A 17,896-nucleotide genomic window follows, 5' to 3' on the forward strand; every position below is an offset into this window, starting at 1 on the left:
CTCAATTGGTTAACCCAGACAAGTCCTGTACATACCACTTCGGTATGAAGGGGCACACCATCGATGAATGCCGCTCCTTGAAAGAAAAGATACAGTCCTTGATTGATAACAAGATCATTGTGGCAAAGGAGCCTGCTCCAAACATCCGCAAAAACCCTCTGCTAGACCATAAGGGTGGATGTATCTACATGATTGAAATAGAAGATGACTGGGATCTCGAGGGATCAATCGGGTTGATCGCAGAAGGTGATGACCCAAAGAAATCGACAGTTACTCTCAATCCAATCATAGTCCAAATCCAACCGCCTGAGGACACTGAGGTGAATATGTCTGTACCTCTCGAGTTTGAAGCAGCCCCGTCTGCAAAGACACCAGCACCAATTGAGGTTGAATTCGTGTCTCCAGCAAATGCACCCGCACCATTTGAGGTTGCAATCTTGCCACCCAAGGCACATGTTCCGTTCGAAGTGAGTATAGTCGCGCTGATCCCAGTGCTGATGTAAACCATGAAACCATTCTATACAAATGCCATACCCTGGGACTATACAACCGAGGAGAGAAGGAAAGGCAAGGTCAGGATTGAAGAAACTGTCGCAGCACAAGGTATGACAAGAACTGGTAGAGTCTATACCCTCGAAAATCTAGCTGAATCAAGCAAGCAGGCCTCCAATCGGCCACCCCTCATTGAGACAGGTCCGGATGGCCTTTTGAGGAAAATACAAGCCAAGGAATATTCGGTCATCGACCAGTTAAACAAGACACAAGAACAAATATCCATTCTCTCTTTGCTGCAAAATTCTAAGGCGTACAAGAATGCTCTGTTGAAGGTGCTAAATGAAGCATACGTACCAAGCAACATCACCAGCGGGGAAATGGCTAATATGGCAGGACAAGTGCTGGAAAGCTATAAGATCACCTTTCATGAGGACGAGCTGCCACCAGAAGGGCTGGGGTATAACAAGGCACTGCACATCACCGTGCAATGCAAAGATTATTTCATCACTAGAATCTTGATCGATGAAGGTTCCAGTCTTAACATTTGTCCACTGGTAACACTCAAGAAGCTGGGTAAAGTACTGCATGAGATAAAGGATGGAACAATCAATGTGAAGGCCTTCAAGGGTTCTCAGAGGTCCACCATTGGAGAGATTATTCTATGCTTTCAGATGTGACCAACCTGGTTTGAGGTTGATTTCCAAGTAATTGATGTACCATCATCTTACAACTTGTTGTTGGGACGACCATGAATTCATGCCGCTAGGGCCGTGGCATCAATGCTACATCAGGCAGTAAAGTTCGAATGGAATCACCAGGAAGTGATCATTCACGGCGATGGTAGCAACCCTATATATAATCGCCAGACCATTACGGTAATCGAGAGAAGAAGGAAGCTAGGTGGAGAAACTTACCACCATATAGAATGGGTCAATGCTGTCGAAAAAGACAAATGGTGGGATAGCAAAATCGAGAGCATACTGAATTGGAGTGGGTACGAACCTGGAAAAGGGCTCAGCAAGAACCTTTAAGGAATCTCTAAGCCCATAAAACTCAAGAAACATGGCACTACCTTCGGTTTGGGATATGAATACACCTGGGAAGAATTCAACAGCTAGTCGCCACCATGGCGCGGTCCTTACTATCCACTAGAGCAGCCGATACCGCATCTGGAGCATACTTTCCAACAGGCTGACATTATTTATGGGTCAGATGAAGAAGAAGCACTTGCAGTGGTAAAGAACTTGTTTCTGGACGACAATGATATAGACTGTTGTGTTGTTCTCAAGAAGGAGGGGGAAGAAGGCCCTTCCATACAGACTGTGAGCAGAGGGGCCCATCTCAGGAATTAGACCATCAGGACAACCAAAGCCCGACGTGCTTAGGGGTAGCAAGGCTAAAATAAGCATTATTCACTTTTTTATTTACTAAAAGATTCACTTCTCACATTTTTCAATTTCAGCAATAAGATCTTCGATAATCAAAATAGTTATTCAATTTATCAAAAACATTTTTGATTTTTCTTATGAATTAATATTTATTGCTATTATTTTCTCTCCTTACTTTACCATACAACATTACTATTACTTATCTTGATGAACCAATGACTGTGACATGCAATAAAACAACGCAACAAACAGACATGGATTAAGAGAGAGATGACATACCTGACGATATTGTCAAAGAAGTTGAGAACTTTGAAAACATACCTAAGTCCAACCTAGACGAGACCATGATTGTCAACCTGAGAGATGCAAAAAACGTCAAGGAAACGCGAATTAGCATTCACCTATCACCATCGGAGAAGAAAGAATACACAAAATTTCTAAAGGAGTACAAGGACATATTTGCCTGGTCATATGATGACATGACTGGTTCGAGTACGTCTATTGTGGCTCACAAACTTCCAACCTATCCAATGTGTCCACCGGTAAAGCAAACGCTCAAAAGGTTCAAGCCTGATATGAGTTTGAAAATCAAGGAAGAAGTCAACAAACAGATCAAAGCTAAGTTTCTCAAGGTGGTGGAATACCCAACATGGTTAGCCAACATTGTGCCAGTGCCAAAGAAGGATGGGAAGGTTAGAGTCTGTGCCGACTACCGAGATCTCAACCGGGCCAGTCCAAAATATGACTTCCCTTTGCCAAATATATACATCTTGATTGACAATTGCACCAAGCATGAGCTATAGTCATTCATGGATTGCTTCGTTGGTTATCATCAGATATGGATGGATGAGGAAGATGCTGAGAAAATGGCTTTCATTATGCCGTGGGGAATGTAATGTTACAAGATGATGTCGTTCGGCCTAAAGAATGAAGGGGCCACCTATATGAGGGCCATGACTACCATCTATCATAATATGATACACAAGTAGATAGAGGTATATGTGGATCATATTATCATTAAATCCAAGAAGGCCACTAATCACATGGAAGATCTGAGAAAGTTCTTTAATAGATTGCAGGGATACAATATGAAACTAAACCCCACAAAATGCGCATTTGGGGTTCCTGCTGGGAAATTGCTTGTGTTTATTGTGAGCCGCTGAGGAATAGAACTGGATCCATCAAAAGTCAAAGCCATTCAAGAACTACCACCGCCAAAGAACAAGAAGGATGTGATGAGTTTCTTGGGAAGACTTAACTACATCAGCCAGTTCATAGCACAATCTACAGTTATCTGCGAGCCATATTTTAAGATGTTGAAGAAGGACGCCGCTACCAAATGGACTGATGACCGCCAAAAGGCCTTCGATAGAATCAAGGAGTACCTGTCAACACCACCAGTCTTAGTCCTGCCCGAGCCAGGTAGACCCTTGCTACTCTACCTTGCAGTGTTAGATGGAGCTTTTGGCTGCGTTCTGGGGCAGCATGATGAAACGGGGAGAAAGGAACAAGCCATTTATTATCTTAGTATGAAGTTCACATCGTACGAGGCCAGGTATACTCTATTGGAACACACATGTTTTGCTTTGACTTGGGTAGCTCAGAAGCTGAGACATTACTTCTGTGCCTATACTACATATCTCATATCGAGGATGGATCCTTTGAAGTACATATTTCAGAAGCCCATACCAACTGGCAAGCTAGCCAAGTGGCAAATCCTGTTGAGTGAGTTTGACATTGTTTACGTAACTCAGGAAGCGGTCAAGGGACAGGCACTGGTAGACCACCTTGCTGAAAACCCCGTGGATGGAGGATACGAACCCCTGAAAACGTATTTTCCTGATAAAGAGGTATCATTCATAGGAGAAGACATTGCAGAATCCTATGACGGTTGGAGAATGTTCTTCGATGGAGCAGCAAACTTTAAAGGCATTGACATAGAAGCAGTCCTAGTATCAGAAACCGGTCAGCATTATCCGGTGTCTGCCAAACTCAGGTTCCCCTGCACCAACAATATGACCAAGTACGAAGCCTGCATCTTAGGACTCAAAATGGCCATTGACATGAACATTCAAGCGCTGCTAGTGATTGGACATTCAGACTTACTTATACATCAGGTACGAGAAGAATGGGCAACCAAAAACTCCAAGATACTCCCATATCTGCATCATGTACAAGAATTGAGGAAAAGGTTCACGAAGACGGAATTCCAGCATGTTCCCAAAATCCAGAAAGAGTTCGCCGATGCATTGGCTACCCTATCATCTATGATAGAGCATCCATACAAGAATTTCATTGATCCTATTCTAGTGAAAATCCATGATCATCCGGCTTACTATGCCCATGTCGAAGAAGAAACAAACGGAAAGCCTTGGTTTCATGATATCAAGGAATATCTGGCAAAATGAGAGTACCCAAAGCTTGCTAATCCTACTCAGAAAAGCACACTTCAGAGATTGTTGAACAACTTCTTTCATAGTGGAGGAATCCTGTATAGGAGGACTCCCGATTTTGGATTATTAAGATGTGTCGACGCAAAGGAAGCATCCAGGCTACTAGAGGAAATTCATGTTGGGACCTGCGGTCCACATATGAACGATTTTGTCTTAGCAAAAAAGATCCCCCGGGCTGGTTACTTTTGGATGACTATTGAAACGGACTGCATCCAGTATGTCCGAAAATGCCACCACTGTCAGATACATGAAGACATGATAAAGGTACCTCCAAGCGAGCTTAACACAACAAGCTCACCGTGGCCATTCACCGCCTGGGGAATGGACATTATTGGACCAATCGAGCCTACTGCTTCCAATGGACACAGGTTTATCCTAGTAGCCATCGACTATTTCACCAAATGGGTCGAAGCAGCATCTTACAAAGTAGTGACTAAGAAAGTCATGGCAGACTTCGTCTGCGATCGCATTGTTAGTCGATTCAGGATTCCAGAGTCAATCATTACTGATAATGGCTCCATCCTCAACAATGACTTTATGAAAGCTATGTGTGACACCTTCAAGATCAGACACAGGAATTCCACAACCTACAAACCTCAGATGAATGGAGCTGTAGAAGCCGCCAATAAGAATATCAAGAAGATATTGAGGAAAATGATAGAAAAGCATAAACAATGGCACGAGAAGTTTTCATTTTCTCTATTGGGGTATCGCACCACAGTCCGCACATCAACCGGGGCAACCCACTATATGCTAGTTTATGGTACAAAGGCTGTTATTCCCGCTGAGGTAGGAATTCCTTCCCTAAGGATCATGCAAGAAGCTGAGCTCGGGGACGCAGAGTGGGTAAAAAGTCGTTATAAGTAGCTAGCCCTTATAGACAGAAAGAGAATGAATGCAGTCTGCCATGGTCAACTCTATCAGAACAGAATGTCCAGAGCTTTCAACAAAAGAGTCAAACCAAGATAGTTCACACCGGGGCAGCTGGTGTTAAAGAAATTTTTCCGCTTTAAGATGAAGCCAAAGGAAATTTCTCTCCCAACTGGCAGGGTCCATACATGGTTCACCGGGTTTTGACAAAAGGAGCCCTCATACTTGTAGAAATGGATGGAGAAGTTTGGCCAAAGCCGATCAATTCAGATGCAGTCAAATGCTACTATGTGTAATCTTTATGCTTTCCTTATATGATATGAATTGAACTACACCTAACTTGATTCCCGTTTAAGAGGGGATACATAGGCAGCCCTATGGGTTCGGTCACAGTTCAATAAAAATTTCATTTGCCCCCGCAATTGGAAACTGGGGTAGAATTTTGAGGGTCGTTAACCTATCAAACTGGGGAAGAATTTTGAGGAGGACCCTCAAAATTCCGAAGTAATTTCAGCCAATCGCCACACTAGCAACAGTTAGAAGCGTCAACCCATCAAACTGGGGTATAATTTTGAGGAGGACCCTCAAAATTCCGTAGCAGGAGAGGTTGCAATGTCCTGAACCGCGTCACAGTCATCGGTTCATTTAAAAGCTATTTCTAAAATATACATTTATGTCATACTTTTAAAAAACCATGCATTTTTATTAATGAAAATGATTTGTTTAGCAACGTTACCCTAATGATACAAACGGTATCGCCAGATCGAAGCCGAACGAGTCAAGCAAATCCAGTGGGGATACGAACTAACCTTCCCCCTTTACAAAACTCACGATTTTTCTTTGGATGCAGGCGCTAGGATTGCGAAATCGTTAAACATGTTGTACGCCTGTGGAACAAACATTGTTCAAGAGTACGACTCTCCAAACCGTTGCACTTGCCAACATTTGCTATCAACACACACCAGTGATGTTCCATACGTCACAGTGCTCCCAGTAATCACAGCGCCACAATCTGCTATCAGCTAAGAAAACTCTATTGTCATTTCTTATTTTATTTATTGCATAAGGCTACCATTCTATTTTTTGAGACTAAACGCTGTCTCCATCTGCATTCTTGCATTGCATAAGACTACCATTCTGCCTTCTAAGACTAAACGTTATCTCCATCTACATTCTTGCATTGCATAAGTCTACCATTCTGCCTTCCGAGACTAAACGCTATCTCCATCTGCATTCTTACATTGTATAAGGATACCATCCTGACTTCCGAGGCTAAACGCTGTCTCCATGTGAATTCTTGCATTGCATAAGGCTACCATTCTGCTTTCCCAGACTAAACTTTGTCTCCATCTGCATTCTTGCATTGCATAAGGCTACCATTTTGCCTTCCGAGACTAAACACTATCTCCATCTGCATTCTTGCATTGCATAAGGCTACCATCCTGCCTTCAAATCTGCATAAGGCTACCATTCTGCCTTCTGAGTTTAAGCTCTACCTCCATCTGCATTCGCATCTTTGCATAAGTCTATCATTCTGCCTTCCGAGGCTAAGCTCTGCCTCCAATTTTCTTCGAAACTAAGTGCCATCTCAAACACTATTCATCTCACTTTTCTTACGGGTTAAGCTCTGCCATTCAATTCGCAAGACTAAGCTCTGTCTTGTCCACATCATACTACTGCATCTTACATGGGCTGAAATATCGCCAACTCATCCAAAGACGTCATCGTTCGGAGGCACCATCTTCATAGCCCGAGAACACCACGTCATAGTCTGAGAATCTCTTTCAATCTTTTGCACATCATTATTCAAAGGCATCATGGTTCGGAGGCACCATCCTCATAGCCCAAGAACATCATTTCATGGCCTAGGAATCCCTTATCATACGCTTCATGGCCTAGGACATCATGGTATAAGGACATCATCCTCATCGTTCGAAGACAACATTCATGGTCCGACAGGAATTTGCATCATGTTTAGATTTACGCACAATATACGCTTGTATTGTTTCTGATTGCAGGTAAACCGACGAGCAAAGACTACCTCCCAGTAGGAGCAATCCCGCTCCAGTGCCGCAGCCATATCAAACCTAACCATTCCCGTAAACTGTTCACTCACCCAGCCCTAGATGTTGCGTCCGTACTTGAAATCGCTTCATAGGTATACTCTGCCGATGGATCCCGAACTACATATGGCCTGATTCCTGTGCAACCAGGGATATGTAGGCAGCTCAAAATCTAGGGTGTGGCCTAAACCTTTTCAACACGTTTCGCTCGGTCATAATTGGCCATCATATCTTTACCCTACAACTCTTTCATCCTTCCTAGGTAAAGAGGGGTAGTTGTTGATACCCAATTTTTCCCTATATATTTTCAATATGCAAAATAACTTCAAAATAGCATATATATGCATACATAAGCATGTCCAAGTATTTTATTATTTTCCCATAATTTTAAAGATTTAAATTGATTTATTTCCTCCTTTTTACCCATAAAATCCTTAATAATTATTTTCAAAATTATTATTTTAATAATTCATCTATTGTATTTCTATATTTATGCCAAAATATGGCTAAAGTAATTTTTGTCATATTTCTACAATTTTATTTAGTATTTTTAAAGCTAAATTGCACATAATTGCAATATTAGCCATTTTAATGTTTAATTATGATTTATACGCATAAAATTGGATCCTGGATTTTTAATTTGTTAATTATGTACTATAAATCATTTTAGACCTTTAAATTAGTCTTTAGAAATTATTTACTATTTTTATAAAATTAATATGGAAAAACTATCTATTTAAATTTTAGCCAAATTTGGCTTTTAATTATGGCCAAAATTGGACCTCAATTCCCATCCCATTTTTTATTAAAACTGGACCCAACCCAACTGAAAACCACCGGACCCAAGCCCAAACCCAGATCACCACCTACCCCATTCAATCTGGACTATTGATCATTCAGATCAACGGTCCCCAGCTCCCCTTCCTAAATTAAACCAAACGACCCCCCAAACCCTTTCATTCCTCACTCAACCGACTCTCATCTCTCTCTCCTTCTCTATCTTTGGTTCTCTCAAGAACCTTCCCCCCTTCTCTCCTCTCCGATGAACTTCACCCACTTTCTCCGGCCATCTCCTTGCCTGAATCTATGGTGGTCTCACCACCTACCAGCCTTATGGCTCCCTCTTGAATGGGTGTCACCATATTGAGGCTTTCAAGTGAACCATAGGTAGTTCACTCACCTCCCATGGTTTCCCATGCTATTTTCCGGCCATCCATGGCCATACGGGTAAGATCCGTGACTCTTCCGACTAGATCGGTAACTTTTTAAAGTTTTCTTACTTTTCTGGGTTCACCAAAACCCTATCTTTAAAGACTTTCCAATTTTTCTTTCAGATCTATCTTAGATATGTGTATGTTATGAACCTCTTGGTGTTCTTCACAAAGGTTTTTCCGATTTTTTTTCAAAGTGACTCTCCGTCTTCAAAATTAGGGTTTTTCTTAACCTTTTTTAAAGGACTGCTCCTCTGATCTTCAATGTTGTCTTATGATTCTACTATGTTTAAACGGGTTGCTTATGTTTTCTTCTACCTGGTTCATCGTGTTGAAAACCCTAAGTATTTTTGGTCTTATCCGGGGTTCTAGAACTGTCTTTGTTTATTTTGTATGTATGCCTGTTTTGATTGAGTTCTTTGTGGTTAGATCCTTTTCTTTGTTTAACTTGACTGATTCTGAGTTCTTGCCATTTTTAACTCAACTCTATTAAAATTAATTTCTTAAAAAATTTTCTTCACATATTACTTTGAGTTTAAAGATTTTCTTGTTTCTATGTGTTGATCTTCTTTAACTGTTAGGTTGGTTTTTCACTCTGGTTCTATGTGTTAGCTATGACTACTTGACTTTGTTGACTACCATGCTTCGAGTAGGTTCTTTTACTACTGAGTCCTTATCCTACTCATGTCACTACTGTATGTTTGTGTTCATCTAGTTGCTTCTTTTGTCAATATGGTTGGCCTTGCATGTCTGATATTCCTTTTCATTCTTCTCTACTTATATGTCGAAGTGCAGAATCATGACTCCTTCTTGATTGATCTTGATTTCCTCAAGTTAGGATTGATTGCAAAGGTTTTTTCTTATAAACCCCTAAAATTTTACTCATTTGTTCAAGTTGATTGATTCCCTATCATTATTTGCTGTGATGTTTCACCCCTGTTGAATCCTTTCCCAAAATTAAGAATATTATGTACTTAGACTCAATTATATGCCCTATACTTTACTACCCCTTATATGGTAAAAATCAATCTTTCTTAAACTGATTTTCTTTCCTTAATTATCCCTGTTAATATCCGTTTGAGCTGTAATTCCTTGATTAATGGGAAGTACTTGTATTAATTGATTCTGATAGTGATTACTTCCATAATTGTGCTAAACCTTTACTTGTTACCTTATTTTCCTCTTATTTTAAAAGCTATAAATACCCTAATGCTTTCATTGACAAGACACGAACAATTTAGTTCAGAATATACACTTACACACTCAAACTCTCTCTTCTTTCTTTCTCTACTACTACTTGTGCTACTGCTTTGTCTAGCCGGCTAAAAGCCAAGGCTAGACTGTGGAACTCTGATTGCTTTACCTTTTTCTACACTTTGCTTCTTCAACTGGTATGTTCCTAGTTCAAATTTTGAAACTCAACTCTATGTGTTCCCTTGTTTGTCAATCCCTGTCTCTTGCACTAACTTAATGACTCATGCTGTTAAACTGCATTTCTTGTTTACTGCTCTACTCAGCATGCTTAAAATTCTGCCCTTATTGGTTCAAATGTAATCAACATGTTTACTTGTTCCTATTTATATCCCTAAACTAGTATGTCTCCTATTGCACTCGATTAACCCTAGTTCATGACTAATTATATGTCTCTGATTTGGGTCCTCTATGTCCCTAACCCCTACTCCCCCTGCTTGTAATTGCTGAAGCTGTACTACTCTCTGAACTTGTTCTGTGTTGTTGTTGCTCCTATACCCTTTCCCCTCCAAAAACTGTTTTCACTAATGCAACTCTTCTGCTGTTTTACAAACTTGTTTCAAACATGCTGTTTTAAAAACTGGTCTCCAACTCAACTCCTTTGAGTCTATATCAAGCACTCTCACATGCACTCTTAGACTACTAGGTTCTGCCCCTTTTGTGTGATCCTTGCCTTGGGACCCTAGATCTCCCTTTGAACTTGGACACATAAGAACTGGCACTTCCACACTGCACTCACTCTGTTTGGTTATGCAATCTGGGTGTGAGCACTGCCCGGGATCCCTTGAGGTCTTTAGGAAACTCTGACGCACCCAGATATGAGAAAGGCTATGGAAAAATATTGGCATTTGAGGTGGTCTATTACATAACTTAGAGAGGAAGTCTGAATCAGGCTTCCTATAGTTGTAACTTCTTATTTTGCATTTCTCATGTAATTCAATCACATGATCTCTAATAATTTGTAAACAAGTATTGGGGTGGCTAGTGAAAATGGATGGGGAAATATGCATGCTATAGTTATTAAAGGGTAGAAAACATGTCACTAGGGTTATATTCCTAATTGTTCAATAGAAACCATGCTTAGGATTCATACGTGAATTAGAAATCATATTCTTAGGATTCATGTTTCCTGCTTCAGCATCTCATTCATTAATCCATGTTTTATGTCTATCACTTAGAAATCCTGCTCCTAGGGCAATAATAACATTGGTATAAAAAGCTGTTATTCATAAAGTCGTATTCTAACAATTCTGCAATTCTTGTGTACATTTAGAAATCATGCCTTAAGGACTCTGTTTTTCAACAACCCTGCCATTTGCATGTGCATATTAAATATCATGTCCTAGGATCCTGTTTGCATTTTTTTAAAACGCCTAGTTAATTACTGATTCATGAAAAGGTAGTGGAGTAATAATTTTCACATTGTGATGTTTTTCTGAATAAAAATTGGTAACAACTTCTGCAACTAGAACTGCATGTTTTAGGTAACAATAATAAGCCCCAAACCATCTTTTAATAATCCTGAAAAATACTACATCTTGCTTTACGCCTAGGCGAGCCTTAGGTAATAACTTAAATAAAACTGGAATTCCCTTTTGTTTAATTGTTAACTGTTAAAATCAGTAGGTAAACCTGACTCAGACTTCTTTTCTGAGTCATGTAATAAATCTGGTTCTGATGTTATTACTTAAACACCATGCATATGATTTAAATTAAGACTTTAATTGTGTATGAGTTATGCTATCTATGTGCACTATTTGTGGAGGCATATCTGAGCCTTCTGCTTGTTTTCTGTGTTTTCCCCTTTAAATGCAGTTCTACTTGTTTTGTATGTCGCCTTAGTATTTTACCTTTAAAACTAAGGGTATGCCTAGAACCACTTTCTTACATGATAGGAGTCCCAAATTCCTCCGGGACTGATAGGAATGGACGGGTAATAGCATGCAATAGGGTTCGAGACCAACCCTCGCTTTAATTACCTTCACATGCGGGAAAAGATAGATATGGATATGATGACCGATATGCTAAAACCATGTGTAGCCCCTCTTTTGAGGAGTGCCATATCGGGTATTGCATTGATGTGATCCATATTACAAACAAACCTAGGACACCCCCCTTTACATTCATAAGTATGCTTTAGATTATAACTCTTTTCAAAATTTTGCCTTTCAATAATTTCTTTCAAACGCTTGTGAATTTAAACTTAAATCCCATATTATTTGAGCCCTACTTGTCTATTTTGCTAATTGCACAATTCACAAAAACTGTCTGGCCGGCAACCACACTAGTGGATCCTAAGGGGTGCCTAACACCTCTCACTTAGGATAATTTCAAGACCTTACCCTATCTATGGTTATCTAAACGTAGTTGTAGATGAACCTCATAGGTTCCCTAACGCACCTTAAAATCTTTAGGTGGCGACTCTTCAAGAATGCAAACCTCTTTTCCCAAAAGGAAAGAGTTGTCCTATAGCAAAAATGTCACGAACCCGATTTTCACGGAAGGAAAAAGGGGGCGCGACAGCTACCACTTTCTGGTTAGCCTTAGTTCAGCTCATTACAGCTTCAGCTCAAGCATCCACAAATCGGCCTTTATCTTCGAGAGCTCGGTCTTGAGCTTCGCAATCGTATCTTTTTGAACCATGCTATTGTCACGAGCTATGCAAAATTGAACCTCAAGGGCGAAAGCCTTAGCCAAAACACCCTCCTCCATCGAATCCTGAGTATCCACCTGAGCCTTTAACTCATCATACTTGCGCTTGGCTCGACCAACCTCGTCTTGAAGGCGCTCCAAGCCCTCCTCCTTTTTTTGCAACTGAAATAAACAAAACATTAGCTTGAGGAGTTAGTAGGAGAAACGCACACTCGCTCGGAACAAAAATTACCTGCTCCTTCAAATAGATCTCATAATTTAAGCTCCGACTCGCCTCATACCGTAAGCGCGCCAATTTGATTTCCTTTTCATCGGAAAGGAGCCTCAAGGATTTTTCCTCGGCCAGATCTTTCTGCTGCCTGGCCTCATAGCAAAGCAACTCAGACTTAAGCTTGTCGAAGGCCTGCAAATGAAAACTCAGTAAGGAAGGGAAGGCACGGAACTCGAAAGTCCCATGCCAAAAACTCACCACAGAGTGAAGTCGCTGCGCTCTCTCGAATGTCTAGTGCACATCTGCTAACCTAGATCCCTCAGCTCCTAAAGAGTCAACCCCGGTCGAGGCACGGTCGCTTAGTGCATATGATCCCAGGTTTTGAGTATCCCTCAAAGTACCTCCGACGGAAAAAGAAGATGACACCAGAGGATGAGCCACCTCTCCAAAACCAGAAACCACGGGCGCGGCTGGATTGATCAACTCTTCCGTTCTGGGCCATCAGCCCAGGTTCGCTTTGCCCCGAGCCCCATCACCCTGCAAAGGTATCTCTTGCTTATTGTTATCATTATTTAGCCCAGGAGCTAGCGATCCTTCTCCCCCCAAGGGGACGCGGCCTTGCCTCAGAAAGCTCCTCGATGCGTACAATAACAAGGTTAGCACGTAGAAAGAGCAAATGCTTTTTCAACTAAAAGGAGGGAACATATCACACGGCACATACCGTGGTATTTTGCCTCCCACTTATCCTTAGACAAAGCTCGACACTTACGCTCATTGCGAGTCAAATGGGTCGTTAACTTTTGAACCCAATTCGGCAAATTGGGAACCTCGCCCGACATCCGTGAATTCGTTGAAAAAAAGAAAAGAAGGCACACTTACGGCACATCCCTTCGCCATAATTAAAGAATTGTGAAGGCACGAGTATACCACTTACGTGTACGATTCCATTCCTTAGGAAATGGCGTAAACTTCACGGGGATAATATATGCAGTTCGTACTCGTACGAATCAACTCATCCACCCCTGAACCCCGTCTTCTTCATCATCGACAATGAAAGGCATGGCCGACCGGCATCGCAAGGTTATCAGACCTCGATGATGAAAGGGCCGGTATAGTCTGATAAGTTGGCTAAGTGTAAATTCATCCCTGCCTTCTCCGCTAAGAACCTCACCATCAACACTATCCGCCAAAATGACGAGTGAATTTGGACCAAGGTAACCCGATATTTTCGACAGAATTCAAGCACAACCCGGTTAAAGGGGCCCAGCATGAAGGGGTACATAAACACATTCATAAATCCCTCGGCACGGTCCGTAATACTCTCATCCGGGAAAGGTACCTGCAGTACCACCTTTTCCCCTATCCACAGTCTTTCCTCACCAACTCAAGGTGTCCCTCTCCTATCGAAGAAGTACACTCCAAGATATGCTCCCGTTGGTCCTGAGCATCGAGGTACTTTTCTGGTGAAAATCCCCCTCTCAAAGTAGAATGCTCCAAGCCAGCAAGGCGAGAACTAGGGGCGGAACTCTCTCCTTCTTTCCAAACGGATCCTGATGTAGTAGTCATAACTATAGCAAAATCGTAGAACTGGAGCGGGAATTTAGGCCAGAGCGTCAATGCTGAAATAATGAAAAGCCTAACGCAGGAAAAAGGTAACCTCTCAGAATGGTGGAATATATAAAAGGGCGGAATCATCCCTATATATGGAAAATGCAGCGACGATCCGCCTGCCCCAGAGGCCTCTTAAAATGTTGGCTGAAATCACAATGAGAAGATGTGCCGGCGGAGTCTCCTTGGTCACTCTACAGCTATGTTGCCCATTTGACAAGTGCCGTATGACGTTTTGGGGTCGAAGACCCTATACTGAACAAGTCCCGAGGTGGTACTCGACCTCGAGGACGTCTATCAAAAAGAAGAAAGGCTCTAAAAAGCCATTAATGACATCACCAGTCCCGAGGTGGTACCCGACCTCAAGGAGCTCCATTAAAAAGAAGTTAGGCTCCAGGAAGCCTTTGGCATTATCACAAGTCCCGAGGTGGTACCCGACCTTGAGGAGCTCTATCAAAAAGAAGTTAGGCTCCAGGAAGCCTTTGGCATCATCACAAGTCCCGAGGTGGTACCTGACCTCGAGGACCTCCATCCAAAAAGAATAAAGGCTCCAAGAAACCATTAATGTCACCAGTCCTGAGATGGTACCCGATCTCGAGGACCTCCATCAAAAAGAGGTTAGGCTCCAGGAAGCCTTTTAGCATCGTCACCATACCCAAGATGGTACCCAATCTCGGGGATCTCTCCAAAGGGCTGTTGATATCATTATAAGACTCGAGATGGTACCCGATTTTGAAGGCTCCTCTCAAGGAGAAAAACAAGCACTTAAAACTCCATTCGTATGGGCTTGGCCTCAAGATACCATCTAAACTTGGGCAGTCCCTCATCTAGGATCTATCTACAACGCCTTAATGCTATGAACACTAAGTTCAAGACAAGTTTCCAGTCGGCTCGAGTTAACCCTCACTTGGGAACTGCTCTCGAAATCCTGAAGGCATTCTCCATTCTTGAGCTTCCAAGCGAATCCCCCCTCGAAGTATATCGCAGGGTCTACAGGCTAAATCTCGATTTAGGGGTTCGAAGCCTTACTCTCATTCAACTCGAAGTCAGGGTTCCGATGACCCGAGTTTATCAGCCTAACTCAGGCTCGATATTTGCGCCAACCGATGGGGTCATACACTTAGATTCTTCACAAGCATAGATAAAGAGAAAATAGTGTGCATCAGAGGCAAATTAAAGGAATATTTTTCATTCATAAATATTCGATTACAAAAGCCCACGAGGGGTCCTTACATATGATTACAAAAGCCCACAAGGGGTCCTTACACAGAAACAAAGAAGCAAAAAAGGTACATATGTAAGAAAATCCTAGAGTCTAATGTCTACTCGGAGGTTCATCCTCGATGGCAGTATCTTCGAGCGCCATCTCATCGGGTATGCATTCTCGGGGGAAACATCTTCGACCACCCCTCCTTTGGAGGCTCATCTCGATCCTCCAAAAGGAGATCCCCAAGTGAGAAGACGAAGAAGAAGAAATGGAAAAGATGAAGAAGAGGAAAGTGAAGGGGCAGAAAGGGATGAAAAAATGCCATAGCCTGCCAAAAGGCAATAGCTTTCACCAGGACAGGAAGACCATGACCCAGTAGAAAACTTGCTGCGCATCGGCCTCACTTGCACAGCTACTTTGAGTCCACTTCTTGGGACATTGCACCATTCAAGCTACTGACCAGAGGTATCACTTCACCCCACAGAAAGCAAAAGGGGTGAAGTGCCACACCAGGCTGGGGAAGGAAGGTGAGTAGCAGTGTATAGTCCCAACACCCTCGTGAGAAGCCGTTTATAGTCAAAATACCTTCCCAAGACAGAAGAGATTGGCCTCTCTATCTCCACGTCTCGGGCCAACAGTGACAGTAGTAACAACAACAAGATGTTGGTGTAACCTTGCTCGACAAGGAGGGGCCCCGGAGAAAGGCCATGGTATAACTGTGAGAACGTCTCCAGGTAGCTTTAAGGTCGCAGGCCTCCTTGGGAACTGAATCGGCAGCAATATTATAGCCTAGAAGGATGAGGATCGACTATGTATTGAAAGATGTTGAAAAGACAAGTCAGTAGGACGCCTCGGGTACCACAAAAGTCTATGTCATGAGTATGATATCACCAATATAACACTATCGTGGGAAATTCGGAAAGATGGTTATCAAGGTCGTTTCTTGTCATTCAATTATAAGAAATGCGGGGACTATCTATATATGGTAAAGTTGGAAAGTTCGATTTTCCATCGTTATGACATCTTGAAGGCCCGAAATCATGGTCGAGTTTCATCCCTCGAGGGCCATCGACACTCGACCTCGAAACCGTATGAGGCTGATGGTTATGAGAAGGAAATGGGGAGTTCCCAATGTGTGAAGCTAGAGCCGACAAGATCTATCAGGCTAAGTCTGAGCCCATATCTTGGGAGTAGATAGGTGTCCCATCTCCATATCTTTGTAATAAATGCACTTGTACTATGTTGGAATTCCCCCTCTTATATAAAGGGGATTCGTATAAATTTTTGAACATTTGTTGCTCCATACTAAATATACAAGAACATTCTCTCCGCTCTCTAACATATTCTCTTGATCTTATCACTTAATTTACTTCATTTATTGACCGCATTTATTGTGATTCAACTCATTGTTTGTCATTTATTACTTATTATTGGCCATAAAGAGCCGCCCTTGATCTATTTATAACTGCTATTTGCCATCGACTATCTTCGATAGCTCTCAATCGAGCTTCAAAACCGACCTCGAGGCCCTCAAATAGGCAAGCTCGAGGCCCCGATTAACATCGATTTCATTTGATTAATACCTCGTTCTTAAGCTCTTATTTCGCTTTTAAATCTCTCACATAACATCAACTGCCTTACGACTAGCATACAAATAGATCACGTATTTTTAGAACCACTTAATCAAATTTAATTGTTATTACCATTTTCACGGTAAACACTCTAATTTTGGCCTTGAATACTGGGGGCATCACCCTCGGATAATGATTTTAGCAAGGAAAGAAACTTTGTGCTCGAACAATCTAGGCTCGGTGGATAGGATTTACTATAAGGGCAAAACGGTCAAATTAATTGTGCCCACATAGACCACCCAAGCCATAAAAAAAAAACTTGAACATATTTGAAATTTTGTATATTGTGCACATAAATGAAAGAAAGTTTCTAACTTGCATATAAATACTTTGTCTCTAAAAGGTTACTATATTTTGTTCCCTTAAGACATCGAGCCCAAGAGCCACCTCTATCCGGGTCCAAGGGATCACTCTCACTCGGGGACGATCGTCCAAATACAAACTCGCACGGCCTAGGCTATCGAAGCCCGGGGGCGCAAAACCTACTAGGTAATGCCCAGACTTTAAAGGCTATAGTCCTCCCCATTCGGGGACAGTTTATCTTGGGCAAGCCCGGATGACTCAGGGTAATAATCCCATTGGGCAACACCCGAATCTTCAAAAGGCTACGGCTATCCTAGAATGGCTCAGAGACGTCCGAGACCCGTAACCAAAACATAAGGCCTTCAAAATTTCTAAACCGGTTCAAAGGCTAGCTTCGGAAAAATTATAATCTAAAAATTCTAAGTAAGTACTTCAGGGAAAGCTTCCGGTCATACCTAGCCCCCATGTATCTTGAGCAAAATAATATTGAGAACAAGCCTTGTTTGAACCTCCGAACAAGAACTAATTATTGCGTGCTAAGGCATTGATCGCT

The sequence above is a fragment of the Nicotiana tabacum genome, chromosome 1 (genome assembly GCF_000715075.1).
Source record: "Nicotiana tabacum cultivar K326 chromosome 1, ASM71507v2, whole genome shotgun sequence".
In the NCBI taxonomy this organism is placed as follows: domain Eukaryota; kingdom Viridiplantae; phylum Streptophyta; class Magnoliopsida; order Solanales; family Solanaceae; genus Nicotiana; species Nicotiana tabacum.